We start from the raw sequence: 17,590 nt of genomic DNA, 5'->3' as shown, positions 1-17,590 counted from the left end.
TTTGCATTCCCACTAGCAGTGAATGAGAGTCCTGTTGCTCCATATCTGGCTGCTTTTATTTTATTGAATTTTTCATCTCTACAAGTTTCATTTGGTTCTTTTAAAAATCTTCATTTCTCCTCTCATCATGTCTACATTTTTCTTTATATCCCTAAACATATGAAGCATATTTATAATAGCTGTTTTAATGTACTTGTGGGATAATTCCATCTACTCTGTCATTTCTGGGTCTGTTTCTGTTTACTGATATTTTAGGCTCACATTTTCCTGCTGCTTCCTATGTCTAGTAACTTTTTTATTGGATGCCAGACATTGTAAATTTTAGGGTATGGAGCGCTTTATTTTCCTGAAGAGTCTTGAACTTTTTCTGACAGTGAGTTAAGTTACTTGCAGATTAGTTTCATCCTTTTGAGGCTTATGTTAAAACTCCTTTAGGACAAGTCTAAAATAACCATTATTTTAAGACTAATTTTGCATCACCTGTCAGGTATGTTCTTTCTGGGATCTCTCTGTTAAATCCTCTGTTTAGTCCACAAGGTCTCTCCACTCTGGCTAGAGAGGATTCAAATGATTTCTGAGCTGGTCTGAACTCTGAAAATCTGTTTTATAGCTTCGCGGTATTTTTTTGTTTGTTTGTTTCCTCCAGAGTTGTTCTTGCCAGTCTCGTGAGGTTTCACTCTCTGCATGCATAGATTAGTATTCAGACAAGAGTCCAAAGGACCCCAATATGGATTTCTCAAAATCTCTGCAGAAGTCCTTCCTCTTGGGTGCCTGGGTGGCTCAGTTGGTTAATCGTCTGCCTTTGGCTCAGGTCATGGTCCCAGAGTTTTGGGATTGGGTTTTGGGATCGGGTCCTAGGATCAGGCTTCCTGGGATTGGGAGGCTACTTCTCCCTCTCCTTCTGCCTTCCATTCACCCTGCTTGTGTTCTCTCTCTCTTAAATAAATAAAAGAAAGAAAAAAAAGAGAAGGAAGGAAGGAAGGAAGGAAGGAAGGAAGGAAGGAAGGAAGGAAGGAAGGAAGGAAGAAGAAAGAAAGAAAGAAAGAAAGAAAGAAAGAAAGAAAGAAAGAAAGAAAGAAAGAAAAGAAAGAAGGAAGGAAGGAAGGAAGGAAGGAAGGAAGGAAGGAAGGAAGGAAGAAAGAAAAGAAAGAAACTCTTTCCTCTCCAGCTGCAGGCTCCCTGAGCACCGATCTTGGTCTCAAGTCAGAGGAAATGCTGAGCATCTGTGTTTGTTATTTATTTGCATATCATCTTCTGTGAAGTGCCTGTCCAAGTCTTTTGCTCAAGTCTCATATGAATGATTTATAGGAGTTACCTGTACAATCTGGATATAAGTCTGTTGCCAAATGTGTGTCTGGTAAATATTTTTGTTCTGTTATTTTTATTAATGTTATTTTTAAAGAGTAGTAGTTTTAATTGTTTTTCTTTACAGTTAGTTCTTTTTGTGTCCTGTCTAGAGAAAAAAATGCCTACCCTCAACCATAGATATTCCTCTACATGTTCTTCTATTTGCTTTAAAGTTTTGGCTTTTACATTTAAGTACTTAAGCCACCCTGAATTAGGTCTTGTATAAGATGTGAGGTATGAGTCAAGGTTTAATTTTTTCTGTACTGACATTCAGTTGATCCAGTATGATTTACTGAAAAACCTTTTCTTTCCTTTTTAAACTATGTTGGTGCTTTTGTCAAAAATTATTTGACTGAATGTTTGCAGGCTTATTTCTGGACTCTCTTTTCTTTTACATTGGTCTAATTGTCTATCTTAATGCCAGTATCACTGTCTGGATTACTGTACTTTATGGTAAGTTTTAAAGTCATGTGGAGTTTGCCTCCCAACTTTGTTCTTCTCCTACGTTGTTTCTAGCCAAATTTTTAAGTTATGGTAAATAGAATTTATTTTTAAATTTCACTTTCTAACTGTGTTTCCACTAAGTTTTCTAAAATTTTTAATTTTAACTCCAGTGTATTTAACACATTGTTCTATTAGTTTCAGGTGTGTGATATAGTAATGCAACAATTCTCTACTCAGTGCTCATCATAAGTGTACTCTTAATCCTCTTCACCTATTTCACTCAACCCCACCCACTTCCCCTCTGATGACTATTTTGTTTTCTATAGTTAAGAGCCTATTTCTTGGTTTGTCTCTCTTTTTCTTTGCTCGTTTGTTTTGTTTCTTAAATTCTACATATGATTGAAATCATATGGTATTTGTCTTTCTCTGACCGCTTACTTCACTTAGCATAATACCCTCTAGGTTCATCCATGTTGCTGCAAATGGAAAGATTTCATTCTTTTTTATAACTGAGTAATATTCCAACACACACACACACACAACACACATACATATCTACATCTTCTTTATCCATTCATCTATCAATAGACACTTGGGCTGCTTGCACGATTTGGCTATTGTACATAATGCTGCAATAAACACAGGGGTGCATGTATCCCTTTGAATTAGTGTTTTTTGTATTTGGGGTGTAAATACCCAGTAGTGCAATTACTAGGTCATAGGGAAGTTCTATTTTTAACTTTTTGAGGAACCTCTATACTGTTTTCCACAGTGATTGCACCAATTTGCATTCCCACTAACAGTGCAAGAGGGTTCCTTTTTCTCCACATCCTTGACAACACCTGTTGTTTTCTTCTGTTGTTGATTTTAGCCATCCTGACAGGTGTGAGGTGATACCTCATTGTGGTTTTGATTTGCACTACCCCGATGATGAGTAATGTTGAGCATCTTTTGACATGTCTGTTGGCCATCTGGTTATCTTGTCTGGAGAAATATCTGTTCATGTCTTCTGCCCATTTTTAATTGGATTGTTTATTTGTTGGAAGGTTGAGTTGTTTAAGTTCTTAAATATTTTGGATACTGACCCTTTATCAGATATGTGATTTGCATATATCTTCTCCCTTTCTGTAGAATGTTTTCTAGTTTAGTTGATTGTTTCCTTTGCTGTGCAGAAGCTTTTTATTTTGGTGTAGTCCCCATCAAATTTGGGGGGCTATTTTTGCTTTTGTTTCCCTTGCTTCAGAAGATCTATCTAGAAAAATGTTGCTATAGCTGATGTCAGAGAAATTACTGCCTTTGCTTAAAGGCAGAAATTAAAAAATCTTCTGGATTTTTATGGTTTCAGGTTAGGTCATCAATCCACTTTGAGTTTATTTTTGTGTGTAGTGTGAGAAAGTGGTCCAGTTTCATTCTTTCACATGTGGTTGTCCAGTTTTCCCCACAACATTTGTTGAAGAGACTATCTTTTTCCTGTTGCATTCTTGCCTTCTTTGATGAAGAGTGATTGTCCACATAATTATAGGTTTATTTCTAGGCTCTCTATTATGTTCTATTGATCTATGTGTCTCCTTTTGTGCCAGTACCACATTGTTTTAATTATTACAGCTTTGGAGTATATCTTGATACCTAGAATTATGATACCTCCAGTTTTGTTCTTTTTATTTAATTTTTTAACAGTTTCTTTCTAAGGATTTTATTTTATTTATTTGAGAGAGAGAGAACATGAGTAGGGGAAGGGGCAGAGAGAGAAGGAGAAGCAGACTCCTCACTGAGCAGGAAGCCTGATGTGGGGTTTGATCCTAAGGCCCTGAGATCACAACTTGAGCCCAAGGCAGATGCTTAACCAACTGGAGCTACCCAGGCACCCCAACAGTTTTGTTCTTTTTATTTATTTTTAAAGATTTTATGTATTCATTCATGAGAGACACACACAAAAAGGCACAGACACAAGCAGAAGCAGGCTCCATGCAGGGAGCCTGACGTGGGACTTGATCCCAGGTCTCCATGATCACACCCTGGGCTGAAGGCGGCGCCAAACCGCTGAGCCACCTGGGCTGCTGAGTTTTGTTCTTTTTAAAGATTGCTTTCAGGGCACCTGGGTGGCTCAGTCAGTTAAGCATCTGCCTTTGGTTCAGGCCATGATCCCAGGGTCCTGGGATCGAACCCCACGTCGGGCTCCCTGCTTAGCGGGGAATTTGCTTCTCCCCTTCCCTCTGCCTATCACTCCTCTGCTTGTGTTCTCCATCAAACAAATAAATTAAAAATATTTTTAAAATTGCTTTGGCTATTCAGGGTCTTTTGTAGTTCCATACAAAATTTGGAGTTGTTTTTCTTAATTCTGTGTAAAATGCGATTTTGATAGGGATTGCATTAAATGTTAGATTGCTTTGGGTAGTATGGACATTTTAACAATATTTGTCCTTCCAATCTATGAGCATGGAATGTCTTTCCATTTCTTTGTGTTGTGTTCAACCTTTTTCATCAGTGTTTTATAGTTTTCAGAGTACAGGTCTTTCATCTCCTTGGTTAAGTTTATTTCTAGATATTTTATTATTTTTGGTACAATTGTAAATGGGATTATTTTCTTAATTTCTCCTTTTGCTATTTCATTATTAGTGCATAGTGTATAGAGATGCAATGGATTTCTGTATATTGATTTTGTATCCTGCCACTTTACTGAATTTATTTATCAGTTCTGATCATTTTTTGGCGGAGTCTTTAAGGTTTTCTATATATAATATCATGTCATGTACAGTAATGAAAGTTTTACCTCTTCCTTGCCAAATTGAATACCTTTTATTTCTTTTTCTTCTCTGATTGGTGTGGCTAGGAGTTCCAATACTATGTTTAATAAAAGTGGTAAGAGTAGACGTCTTGTCCTGTTCCTGACTTTAAGGGAAAATCTCTGTTTTTCACCATTGAGTATGAAGTTAACTTGTGGGTTCTTTATATATGGCCTTTATTATGTTGAAGTATGTTTCCTCTAAGCCTACTTTGTTAACAGGTTTTATCATGAATGGATGTTGTACTTTGTCAAGTCCTTTCTCTGCATCTATTGACATGATCATTTGATTTTTATCCTTTCTCTTGTTGATGTGATATATCAAGTTTATTGACTGATTTGTGAACATCAAACTACCTTTGCATGCTGGAAATAAATCCCACTTGATTGTGGTGAATTTTTTTTTAATGTATTGCTGGATTCAGTTTGCTAATTTTTGTGGTGATTTTTGCATCTATGTTCATCAGAGATATTGGCCTGCAGTTCATTTTTGTGCTTGTTCTGTCTTTTTTTGATTTTGTAATCATGGTAATGCTGGTCTCATAGAATGAATTTGAAAGCTTTCTTTCCTCTTCTATTTTTTGGAATAGTTTGAGAAGAATAGGTATTAGCTTTTCTTTAAATATTTGATAGTAATCACTTATGAAGCTGTCTGGTCCTGGGCTTTTGTTTGTTAGGAGGTTTTGATTACTGATAAATTTCATTGCTATCAATTGGTCTGTTCAAATGTACTATTTATTCCTGATTCAGTTTTGGGATGTTATATGTTTCTAGGAATGTATCCATTTCTTCTAGGTTGTCTAATTTGTTGGCATATAATTTTTCGTAATATTCTCTTATAATTGTGTTTTGTAATTGATTATACAATTGTATTGTTGTTGTTTTTTTCTTTCATTTATGATTTTGCTTATTTGAGTCCTCTCTTTTTCTCTCTCAATGAATCTGACTAAAGGTTTGTCAGTTCTGTTGATCTTTTCAAAGAGCCAGCTCCTGGTTTCTTTCTTTCTTTCTTCTTTCTTTCTTTTTCTTTCTTTCTTTCTTTCTTTCTTTCTTTCTTTCTTTCTTTCTTTCTTTCTTTTTTTTGTTCAGCTCCTGGTTGCATTGATCTGTTCTATTGTTTTTTAAGTTTCTATTTCATTTATTTCTGCTCTAATCTTTATCATTTCCTTCCTTCTACTAGTTTTGGGTCTTGTTTGTTCTACTTTTTCTAGATCCTTTAGGTATAAGGTTAGGTTATTTTTTTGAGATTTTTCTTGCTTCTTGACATAGGCCTGTATTGCTATAAACTTCCCTCTTAGCATAGCTTTTGCTGCATCCCAAAGATTTTGGACCACTGTTTTCATTTTCTTTGTCTCTGTGTATTTTTACTTTTCTCTTTGATATCTTGGTTGACCTACTCACTGTTTAGTGGTATGCCAGGTAACTTCCATGCTTTTGTTTCAAGCTTTCATTTTTTTTTTTCAAAAAAATGTTTTTTTCAAAAACACAGTTTTTGTAGAAGCTGTATTTGGATCTATTCCAAATCTGTTTGGTGTTCCTTTATTGTTCCTTATTTCCAATGTGTGTTTTTCAATTTGGTTTTTTTTAAGGCATGTAAAGCATTGGTATGTTAAAAATTTTAGTAATCATAGTTATTTCATAATTATGTTTGTATATGATAATCCCAGCATTTGAACTCTTGTGGGTCTATTTCTGTGTCTGTTGTTTCTCATTTACAATGTGTCTCTATACATATTGTGACTTTTATTGAAGGCCGTGTATTTTCTTTGGGATTTTATTTGAGGGAATTCTTTAAAGTCTGAGTAAAGAAAGGGTCCCCTAAGGAGGATTTGCATTTCTTCCTGCAACCTGTACCTCTACCAGTCTTAGGTTACTCTATGAAATTATTGGCTTGAATTTTGGAGTTTTTAATTTTGTTGTTTAAAGCATACAAGCAATATGAATTGGGGTTTCAGACTGCATGAGGAACAGCTTATGCTTCTAGATTCTCTGTGATAACTTTTTTTTTTTTTTCTGAGCTCAGCACCCAGGTTCGTGCAACTGCCTGGTGGTTGATGAAGTTAATAGTTATTTCTGGTTCATCTTTTCATTGGTGGTGTAGAGCTTTGGGGTCTCATCTTTATGGAAGAGGTGTCCAAAGGCCTTGGATGGCCTCTGATTTTTGTACTCTGTGATTCCCTGTACTCTGTGAGACCAGACATCAGAAACTCCAGTTAATCTGGTTCAGTAAGTGCCCTCAGAGCAACAGCCAGCTGCAGTGCTCCAGTTGCCATGATGAGTTCCTTCTTTCACTTAGTATTTTTGCCCAAGCATCTCTTACTTTCTTGCCAGCTGACAAATGCATTTAGGAAGATATATTTCCCCAGCATTTTTAGATTTATTCCATGGGAGGGTCAATCTACCAATTATCAGGAATGAAACTCCTACTGCCTAAATTCCTATTACAGACATCTTAGAAATCACTATCGAATTTTCTACTGCAGTGTAACAGTTTTAACTGTTATAGGTATCAAAGGGGATTCAAACAAAAGCTATTTTGCCAATACAGTTTTTAAAAAAATTCAGCTTCTGGCATTGTCTCTGCTGCTTTTCAAACATTAAAAATATGCTCACAGGCTGTCTATCCCACTCGCCTCTGTCAAGCTGGTTTCCCCAAATGCTTGGGTTGCTTTAAGAAAATGTTTTGTTTTGTGTTTTGTATTGTTTTGTTTTCATTTAGACTTTTGTTATGGATGTCTACTTTTAAACACACTACGGATAAAGAATTTGTCCTATGGATACTTTCTCTGCTTTGGGGACTTTATTTGTTAATTTTTTATTAATTTTATAAATGCCCCCATAGACACTGGAAAACAGAAGTTGACTCTTGTGCATGTGAATTTTTTTTAAGATTTTATTTTATTTATTCATGAGAGACAGAGAGAGGCAGAGACATAGGCAGAGGGAGAAGTGGGCTCCCTACTGGGACCCCAATGGGGGACTTGATCCCAGGGCCCTGGGATCACGACCTGAGCCAAAGGCAGATGCTCAACCACTGAAACACCCAGGTGCCCCTACCTACTTGTTTTTAGAGAGAAATAGTACAAGTGGGGTGAGGGGCAGAGGGAGAAGCAGACTCCATGATGAGCAGGGAGCTGGATGCAGGGCCTGATCCCAGGACTCTGGAATCATGACCTGAGCCGAAAGCAGATGCTTAACTGACTGATCCACCCAGGCTTCCCTGTGCACGTGAATTTTTGTGTGTGTATATGTGTGTATGTTTCATCCTGGTAGTTAATCTTTGCTTAATTTTGACTGCTTGATCTGCAAAGACACAGACATGCATTAAGCTCTCCCCATTGCTTTCCCTGTCTCTCCAGAGACAGATCTGCTGGCCTTGATCACCATCCTTACCTTGTAAAGCAATTACTGTAAAGTAATGCCAACTTCCTGACCCCTGTGATTTAGGGCTGAGGGCTAGCAGGCTTGAACCATCTTCTCTCTGACTCCGAGAAGTAGTCTCTGGAACTTAGCCTCTAGTGGGATGACAGCTAGGTCTCTGCCTCGTTCCCGTGTCTAGGCTGAGCTGAGCAGGTGCAGCATGCAGGTGCAGGACTCTGAGAAGCATCTCACCTGAATCAAAAGCAATGGGCAGAACACATTTTTAGGAGAGATTTCAAAGAGCCTGAGAATTGGATGAGCACTGCTCAGATGGGGGCTCATCATGCCAGCATCACCATCTCTGGACCCCAAAGTATGGGTCTTGACTCCTCCTTTAGGCCCCAGAATGTAAGTCAAACTGTTTCCTCATTTCTGGTAAAACAGTTGAGATGACTAGGTACTTTCCAAAGGAATTTGACTGTGAAGCTTAAGGAAATGAAAGAAGAAAATGCTGTAGGACCATCAAGCTTATAGAATCTGTGTGTCTCAGTTGCTGGAAGGTTTTGCTCCACATCCTACTTGAGAATTCCATTTATAGATGACTTCATATTATTTGAGATGGGCTCCTTTCTCTCAATCTCAACAAAAAGCCAGCTTCAGGGTTGGGGGTCAGTCTCCCTGGATGCACGACTTTCTCTCTTCCAGCCCTAATGGGCCAGATTGTATGAGGAAGGACAGGGGCTCCTGGAAGGACAGGATGAAGGCATGAGGTCTTTCTGTGCAACTATTCTTTCCCCTCTCAAACATGGATAGGTCATGTTTTTCCAGCCCAGTCTTTGTTTCCCTTCTAGGAGCTCACAGTTAAGTAGGGGAGATGGCTGCATACAATTAACTTAGTGTAAGATCCTAACTTCAATATCTCCAGACCACCTCCCAGATCCTACATCATGTTTCATCCAAAGAAACAACAGTCTGACTTTCTGAAGCACACACATGAAAAGTAATTAACATTTTTATTGAAAATAAAATATTTAATGGTGTTGGAAAGATTACATTTAAATGACAAAATGTGGCCTATGCCCCCTGAATCCTCTTCCTCCTTCCTGACAGGCCTTCTGCCCGTGCTAACAACTACCCAGTTGGTCTTCTCCCTCCGCATCTCCCACTACCCAGATCTCTATTATAAAGGCACTGGGCATCTGATGGGCAAATGTGAACCAGGTCTTGGCCAGCTGCCAGAGAGGGCGGGCGGGACAACTGCTGCTGTTTGTGTTACCGTGGTGTAACGGGACAGGTGTGGTGGTGGCAGTTCCCTCCCACCACTTTCTTCTGTCCATCCTTGAGCACAGTTGCTCCCTAGGGGCTGTCCAGGGTCTTCTTGCTTTGACTCAATTCACACCTCTTCGTGGACAACCGCAGCTGCTCCCCTGGCTTCCTCTGGTGTGGACATGGGCATGCAGACGACTCCCAAATCCCTGTTTCCCCAGGAATTCAGCTCCTAAGTGCCCAGGTTTTTCCAACACGTAAACCATTCTTTGGGAGAACCTAGAGCTTGAGAGGGACACATGGTTACCTACCAAGCTCTCTTTGGGACAGCAAAACCATGACTCTTATAAATAGGTTATTGATGATATTAGGTTGGTAATCATCCTGTGTCTTGTTTGTCTTTTGGCCTCTCCTCCCTTCCCAGCAAGTTCTGGCCTGGGAATAGCCTTTAGTTCAGAATAGTTCTGGACAGTGAATAGCCTTTTTGTGTTTCAGACAGGATCAGGCATCTCCAAAGCATTTATTTGTAATGTTTCCAGGCCCACCAAAGGATTTGGTTGGATTGCCTAAGAGACAGATCCCTGGATTAATTGGGTCATGAGTCCCCTCACTGTGGCCAGGACTAGGACTACTGCCCATCCCATGAACCAGTCCTCTCACTGTGGCCAGGACTAAGACCACTGCCCATCCATGAACCAATCACGGTGGCACTGATTGGGATTATGGTCATTGGTTTACTTCAGTCAAGGGATACTCCTAGAGCTCACCCAAACCACAAGGTTATCCCACTGTGGAGAAAGAGAGAATAGGTGGCAGGTGAGTAAGCAACCAGTGTCTCCTGCAAAGTTCCTCTTGAGCAATGGCTTGCAAACATTTTTTGTACATGATCCATGATAAGAAATACACTTTGCATTGTGACCCAGTGCCCACTCCCAACGGACTCACTGACAGCTGTAACAAAACTTCCACAAAATAATATTCACCCTTTGCTTGCTCCTGGGAGCACCCTTTGCTTGCAGCTCCAGGCTGATAGTTTGTAGTCCTGGCTCCTTGATCAGGTAACACTCAATTCTATCTCAGTTTTAAAAAACCCTGGTCTAAACGCACTAGATTTATTTCACAACTCACTAGTGGGTCACAGCCCACAGTTTGAAAAATACTACTCTTAAGGTTTGCATAAAGGGCTTGCATTGTTTAAATGGTGGTTAAAATGTGTCATAAATTTTCCAGGAATGTAACAGGGAAGTGTGTTAGGAAGTGGAAGTTGAGTTAATGGAGAGTACAAGGTCATGAAGTGTAGAGGAGTGGTGCTTGCCACTTATGACACAGAAAGCAGGCCTTGAGAGCAGGGAGTCTTGAGTTCCAAAGTGGGACTTCAGCTTCAGGCAGTAAGCAATCTACAGGACATCCCCCTGGAATAGATCAGATTTGTGGCTACAAAGGACTTCTCTGGAGACAATATAGGGGCACTAAGATGTTTTGTTCCATGATTTTGGTTACCCAAAACCCAACTCCAACCTCTGACCAGACTTCTTCAACCTCTTGGTGACTGGGTTATAGTGACCAGACAGATGCTTTTTGGTCATGCTAAGGCCAGGCTAGCCCAAGCACCTATTGTGCACAGGATGTGTCTGTGTATGATGTGGAGGGTATGTGGGGGAGTGAGGATAAATGGGCCTTGTACCCATTTATAGAACATTAGATGACATACACAAGTAAATAATATATTTTTAAGGATACATTAATATGTTAAAAAAATCAGAATAATAGTTTGAAAGAGTAGATTGAGAGAGAGAGAGAGATACAAGGAAAGGATACAGAGGGCCTTCAACAGGGATGATAAAAAATTTTATTTCCTAATCTAAGTGGCAGATACATGGCTGGTTGTTTTATTATTCCTTAAACATTAAAGATGCAATGTATGCACACATACCTACACACACACACACACACACACACACACACACCTACTGGCATATATGACAAAAAAATATAATAAGTGCCAGGGCCTATGCTTAGTGAGCTCACAGACTCAAATGGAAGCCAGACATCATCACAACTAATATATTACACAATGAGATCATAAGAAATATAAAGAAGGACTTCATTCTGGCTACTTCTATGACCTTGGGTAAGTCATTTTATTTCTTGAAGCCTGAGGCTCTTCTGATACATCTAGATAGATAGATAGATAGATAGATGATACACACACATGTGTATATAATAGGTTTATTGTGAGACTCAGTTGATATGTACTGCATGATAAAATGTCTGACAAACTGTAAAACGTGTGAGATAATATTATCACTCTGGGCATCTTTGCAACTGCTTCTTTCTTCTGTGAAACTGTTATCCCACACAGTTTTATGCTCAAGTGGCAGTCTGAGCGAAGCAGGTTGTAAGTGACTGTAAATTATTCTCAATCTAACATATTTTGTGTCTAGCACAATGAGGGACAGAAATAAAGGCGGCACGGGCTACTACTGAATAGCTCGTAATTGCCGGAACAGGGACTTGGAGCTTCAGAGACCCCTGAGAGGACTGGTCCAGGGGGACTAGGATTTTGAACTTGTGGGCCAATGGGGGGTTAGTGCTGAGAGGAGAGCCCTGTGCCTCCCCTTTCCTAGGGGCTCTTTCAGTCCAGCCAGTGGACCCCCACTGCCATCGCCGCACCAGGCCCTGGAGGGTGCTGCTCCCCAGTGCTCAGGCCGAAACATGAACACAGATCCCTCCTCCCAGCTCTTAGCAGCCTAAGGAAGTGCAGGAACACTCTGGCTTCTCATGCTGCCAGGGTAAGCTCTCATTCAGGATTACCAGGCCCCATTATTGCCCCTCTGCCCTAGGAGACACCTAGCACCGACCAGCAGCAGTACAGCTCTGCAGGTTCCCTGCTCAAGGTCCTGACCTTTGCCATCTCCATGTGAGGAGTCCCACCCCAAGGCTTGGAGGTTTGTTCTCAGGAATAAAGTGAGAGTTCATTAGTAAGACTTAGGAGTCTAGGTTCAAGGACACTCCAGGCAAATTGACTCCGAATGTTGTCTCTCTTGGGATAGAGTATGTCCCAGAGATTAGGGGAGACCCAAGTCTCAGGTTGGAGTTAGAGTCCCACCCGATCAGGTGACATACACAAACAGGGTAATTTGAGGAGAGTTTAAAGTAGGGCTGTTTTCAAAGGGATGGCAGGGGATGGAGAAACCACAAGGGAGAACGCAGAAGCCTGCAGAGCTCCCCGAGGACCAGTAACAGTGGGTGCTGTTACCAACCCAGACCCAAATGGGCACAGAGAGGAGAAGCATCTGGACTCTGGGCAGGGAGGCCTGCGAAGGATGCCGCTTGATGGGAGATGCGCTTTTCACTGGAGGAATGCAGCAGGACCTTGGAGAGCCTGAAGACAGGGAACCTGGCAAATAAGTACCTCAACCTCGCACTCCTCCCTCCCTTCCAACTCTAGCCAGTCGGCCTAACCCACCTGGGAGCCAAAGCACAAGGAAACTCACTGCTGTATTCCAGAAAGAGCAGGTTGCAGGGCACAGAGCCAGGTGGGTCTGGAGGAGCAAGTGACTCACACCACCTGGCTATGAAAGTGGGGTGGGGGGGGCAGGTCGACAGGGGCCAGTCTGGGCAGCACAGCCCAACTGTCAGGAGAGGGAAACCCAGGAGGTATCAGAAATGACAAAACCACTGTCAAGCAGTCAATTCAGGGAGACCAGTTCCAGCCCATGGGAATTCAGAGATCGAGAAGGCCCCCGGGAGGCCAGGGCATGTCCTTGATGGCTGAATCCAAGTGTCCTGTGTTTAAACGATGATAGAGGCACATCTTTGCAGAGATATTTTTGGCATGCAAGAATCGAATTCATTTAGCAATTTCCCTTGCAGCAGCAGGTTGAAATTTCCCATCAACTGTTTTCAAGGACATTTAGAAGCAAAGCTGTAGCAGACGCTCCATTATTTACTTTATGAAGCAAGTGACTTAGTGGCAAGACTCTGGTGCAACAGCGCAGAAGATCTGGGGGTGAGACTTCACTTTGCCTTAAACTCACTACTGTCCTTTATTTTTTTTAAGATTTATTTATTCATGAGAGACACAGAGAGAGGCAGAGACATAGGCAGAGGGAGAAGCAGGCTCTTCCCAGGGAGCCCAGTATGGGACTTGATCCCTGAACTGCGATCATGCCCTGAGTCAAAGGCAGACACTCAACCGCTGAGCCACCCAGGTGTCCCACTACTGTCCTTTGAATCACTCTCTTCCCCTCTCTGGGGCTCAGTTGCCTTTTCTGCAGTGTGACAGGGTTGGCTGTGATCTGTAAGATCCATTCGGATTCTAGCAAGCTGATCTTCATAGAAACTATATGATCAGAACAAGTCTTGACACACTGGTCTGGGCAGTGACTTTTTGGGATTGGAAACTAGAAGCTCAGGTAACAAAATGCAAAAATAAACAGGTGGAACTACATTAAACTAAAAAGCTTCTGCTCAGCAAAGGAAATAATCAACACAACAAAGGGGCAACCTACAGAATAGGAGGAGGTATTTGCAAACCATGTATCTGATAAGGGGTTAACATCTAAAATATATAAAGAACTCATACAGCTCAACAGCAACAAACAAACAAAAGAGAACCCTGCTTTTAAAAATGGGTAAAGGACCAGAATAGACATTTTCCCAAAGAAGATATCCACATGGCCAAGAGGCACATGAAAAGATGCTTGATATCACTCATCATTGGAGAAATGCATATCAAAACTACAATATCACCTCACACCTGTTAGGATGGCTATTATCAAAATGACAGGGACGCCTGGGTGGCTCAGTGGTTGAGCGTCTACCTCTGGCTCAGCTTGTGATCTCGGAGTCTTGGGATCAGTCCCACACTGGGCTCCCTGCATGGAGCCTGCTTCTCCCTCTGCCTATGTCTCTGCCTCTCTCTGCATGTGTCTCTCATGAATAAATAAAATCTTTTTTAAAAATGACAAAAGATAACCAGTATTGGAGAGGATGTGGGGAAAAGAGAACTCTTGAACACTATTGGTGGGAATGTAAATTGGTACCATCATTATGTAAAATAGTATGAGGGTTCCTTGCAAAATTAAAACTAAAGCTACTATAGGATTCAGCAATCCATCTTCTGGATACATACCCAAAGGAAATGAAATCAGGACCTTGAAGATCTGTTTGTACTCTCATGTTCATTGCTGCATTATTCACAATAGCCAAGATATGGAAACTACACACACAAGATATGGAAATATTCCACGCAGTGGAATATTATCCAGCCTTAAAAAAAGAAGATCCTGCCATTTATGACAACATGGGTGAACTCAGAGGACATTATTGTTAAGTGGAATAAGCCAGACACAGAAAGAAAAATCCTGCATGATCTCAGTCTTGTGTGGAATCTAAAAAAAAAGTTGAATTTATAGAAGCAGAGAGTAAAAGGCTGGTTACCAGAGGTGGGGAGGTGGAGGAAATGGGGAGATGTTGAATAAAGAGCACAAAGTTGCAATTATGCCGTGTGAAGAAGTTCTAGAGGTCTAATGGACAGCACAGTGACTGTCGTCAATAATACTGTATACTGGAAATTTGCTAAGGGAGCAGATCTCAGGTGCTCTCACCACACACACACACACACACACACACACACACACACGGTAAGTACGGGGAGAGATGGATATGGTAATTAGCTTAACTAGTAATCTTTTCACCATGTATATGTATGTCAAAATGTTGTACACTTTAAATATACAGTCTTTTTTTTTTTTTTTAAGCACCAGTCCTGACATCTCAGCACAGCCAACTTGGCAGTCACTCTGTGATTCCGTTTTCTAAGTCACAAAACTGTTTCTTTGAAATCTCCCTTTAAAATTGCTCCATTTCTCTGATGCAGCAAGAAGGCAAGAGACAATAATTGCTTTCCAGTGGACTCATGCCCACGAAAACAAACCCAAGGGTACTGCCGCTAAAAAGAATCCAGTCTGCCCCACTTCCTATTTATTTGGCTTTGGGGAGCCGGACAGCGCGCGGCCGAGGACGGCGGGGTCACCGCACTGAGTCACCACCTGAAGTGGGGCCTGGGGCTGCAGGGCCTCCGGGCCCCGGCTCGCCCCTCGGTCCTGTGCATCCAGGCGGAGGGAGCCGCCTCCTGACAATTCCTGCCACATCGTGCATTGCTTGTTTAAGTTAGACAAGAAAACAAAACCAGCCTGAGCGCGCGCTCCCAATTCGGTTCCTGGACTGCGTTCAACCCGGTTTCCTGTAAGACGGATCGGTTGCGTTGGCCTGCCCAGCTCCTTGCCCTGGCTTTCTCAACAGAAACAGCAGGCTCGCCTCCTGGCCTTAAAAATCTGGTGGATCCTGGTGGGGCTGCACCCCCCCCCAGGTGATGACACAACCTACGGCTGGCCAATCACAGAGCCCCAACCCGCAGGCTGGAGACTGAAGGAGGGTGGAGGTTGGCCCTTGCAGCAGCTGGGAGTTACATCAGGTTCACCCTGGAGAGGAGAGAGCAGCCTTCTCACTGCCTTGGCACAGCTGACAACAGAGCCATGTCAGGAGCATGACAACAGAGCCATGTCAGGAGCTGCTGGTGGCCGTGCTTCCCATGCCCTGTCCTTGCCAGGATGAAGCCATCCTGAGCAAGAGAAAATGAGGCCTGAGCTCGGAGAAAAGTGGAGATGAGTGATGCAGGGAAAGGCCTGGGAGGAGAGGGCAAAAAACTTGACAATATAATTCGGGTGCCTGGACACAGCGATCCCATTGCCAACCTGCCCCCCCGCCTTTGTACAAGGACCAGTAACTCTCCTTTTCTAGGTAAGCTAGAATTAACTGGATTTCTGTTGCCCAACCAAGGAAGCCTGAATCATATAGCCATTGGTCCCTGCAAATGGAACTGCAGGGACCCTAAAATGTGGAATTGCCTCAGACAAGGTGGTGCAGAGCCACAAGGATTCCTCTTTCCTGGAGGGAGAAGCTAGCATTCCAGGCTATGTGCTGTAGGCAGCCAGTTAGACCGTTACAAGAAGTCTAGGTCAACAGATGTCAGGATGTTGGAATGGGTTGTCTATGCACTACCAAAAAAGATGCTTCCATCAAAGTTGGGCTGTTTTGGGGCACCTGGGTGGCTCAGCGGTTTGGTGCCTACCTTTGGCCCAGAGCGTGATCCTGGAGTCCCAGGATCGAGTCCCACATCGGGCTCCCTGCATGGAGCCTGCTTCTCCTCCGTCTGCTTATGTCTCTGCCTCTCTCTCTGTCTCTCATGAATAAATAAATAAAATCTTAAAAAAAAAAAAGTTGGGCTGTTTGAAAGTGGGAGGGATCAGCAGACAGATAAAAGAGAGGCTCTTTCTCCTTGAAGCAACATGCCATGGGTAAAGAGGGTTGGAGCACCTTTTTTCTTGAAGAATTGCAGAAGTAGAAATCTGTGGTTGGGAAGGAGAGTACTGGGGTGAAGAGGAAGCATCTCATCTTGAAGCAGCACAGCCCAGGGCCTGTATAGACCTTCCTCATCTCTTGGACCATCAAGCCAGCTCAGGCCAGGAAGCTGAGTCCTCAGGCAATGGACACTCCTCTAGGCCTGTTGGTGAAGAGATGAAATCTCTCCACCACGGGGTCTAGTTTGTTCAGTTGAATTCCCCTGAGTCCTCCAAGAGGCAGGACCAGGAGGAGGGCAAAGAAGTGTGCTCCTCTGCCAGAGAAGTGAGTCTTTGCTGTACCTGTCCAAACGGATGGGATATAGGTAGTTGGCCGATGACAACTAGAATTGCTTCCCCATTCCATTTTTTAAAACGTGGAATTTTGCAAACAAAGATGCAGTGGTTTCAGGCATTCATTTAGTCACAGATGGCAAGAGGATGAGTATGTCCCATAGGCTTCTCAGTTTTAACCTAATCCAATGATTGCTTTTTCAATTATTCAACACATATTTATTGAGCACCTACTAACTGGCAGATCTCTTTTAGATTCCGGGGATACAATAATGAAGAAAACAAAACAACCAACCAACAATGACTTATGACTTGTAGAGTCATTCCCATACCAGGAAGAAGGGACACCACACAGGCAACTGGCCAAGGCCCAAATCCCAAGATTCATTCTCTGACAACAGAGCCATTTCAGTAGGCTCCTCCTATATCCAACCCAAATCTGCCCACTTCTCATTGTGTCCTCAGCTTAGCCATGGCCCGAGACATCATCACTTCTCGGCTAAATCACTGTGACAGTCTTTGAACCGGGCCATTTGCCTCCAGCTTTGGCTCCCAGTCCATTCAGCACACAGAAGTCACAGTGGTCTTTCCAAAACAAAAAAATCAGTTCATGTACTGTCAAACCTAACAGATCTGTTGCGAGCCAACATCTAGATAGTTGTCTCTATGTCAATAATAAAATGAACACTAG

The 17,590-nt window shown here is 42.1% G+C and overlaps 1 long non-coding RNA gene across 1 annotated transcript; it reads left to right on the top strand.

Moving 5' to 3' along the window:
* Positions 1–10,917: 10,917 nt before the first annotated feature.
* LOC144322526 (uncharacterized) lies at positions 10,918–16,481 on the top strand. Its single transcript, XR_013388157.1, has 3 exons — positions 10,918–12,738; positions 13,076–13,211; positions 14,965–16,481. It is a non-coding gene; the product is annotated as an uncharacterized LOC144322526 (long non-coding RNA).
* Positions 16,482–17,590: the final 1,109 nt, after the last annotated feature.

This window comes from Canis aureus, chromosome 10, assembly GCF_053574225.1.
Source record: "Canis aureus isolate CA01 chromosome 10, VMU_Caureus_v.1.0, whole genome shotgun sequence".
NCBI lineage: Eukaryota > Metazoa > Chordata > Mammalia > Carnivora > Canidae > Canis > Canis aureus.
This window is presented reverse-complemented; position numbering and strand designations above follow the sequence as displayed.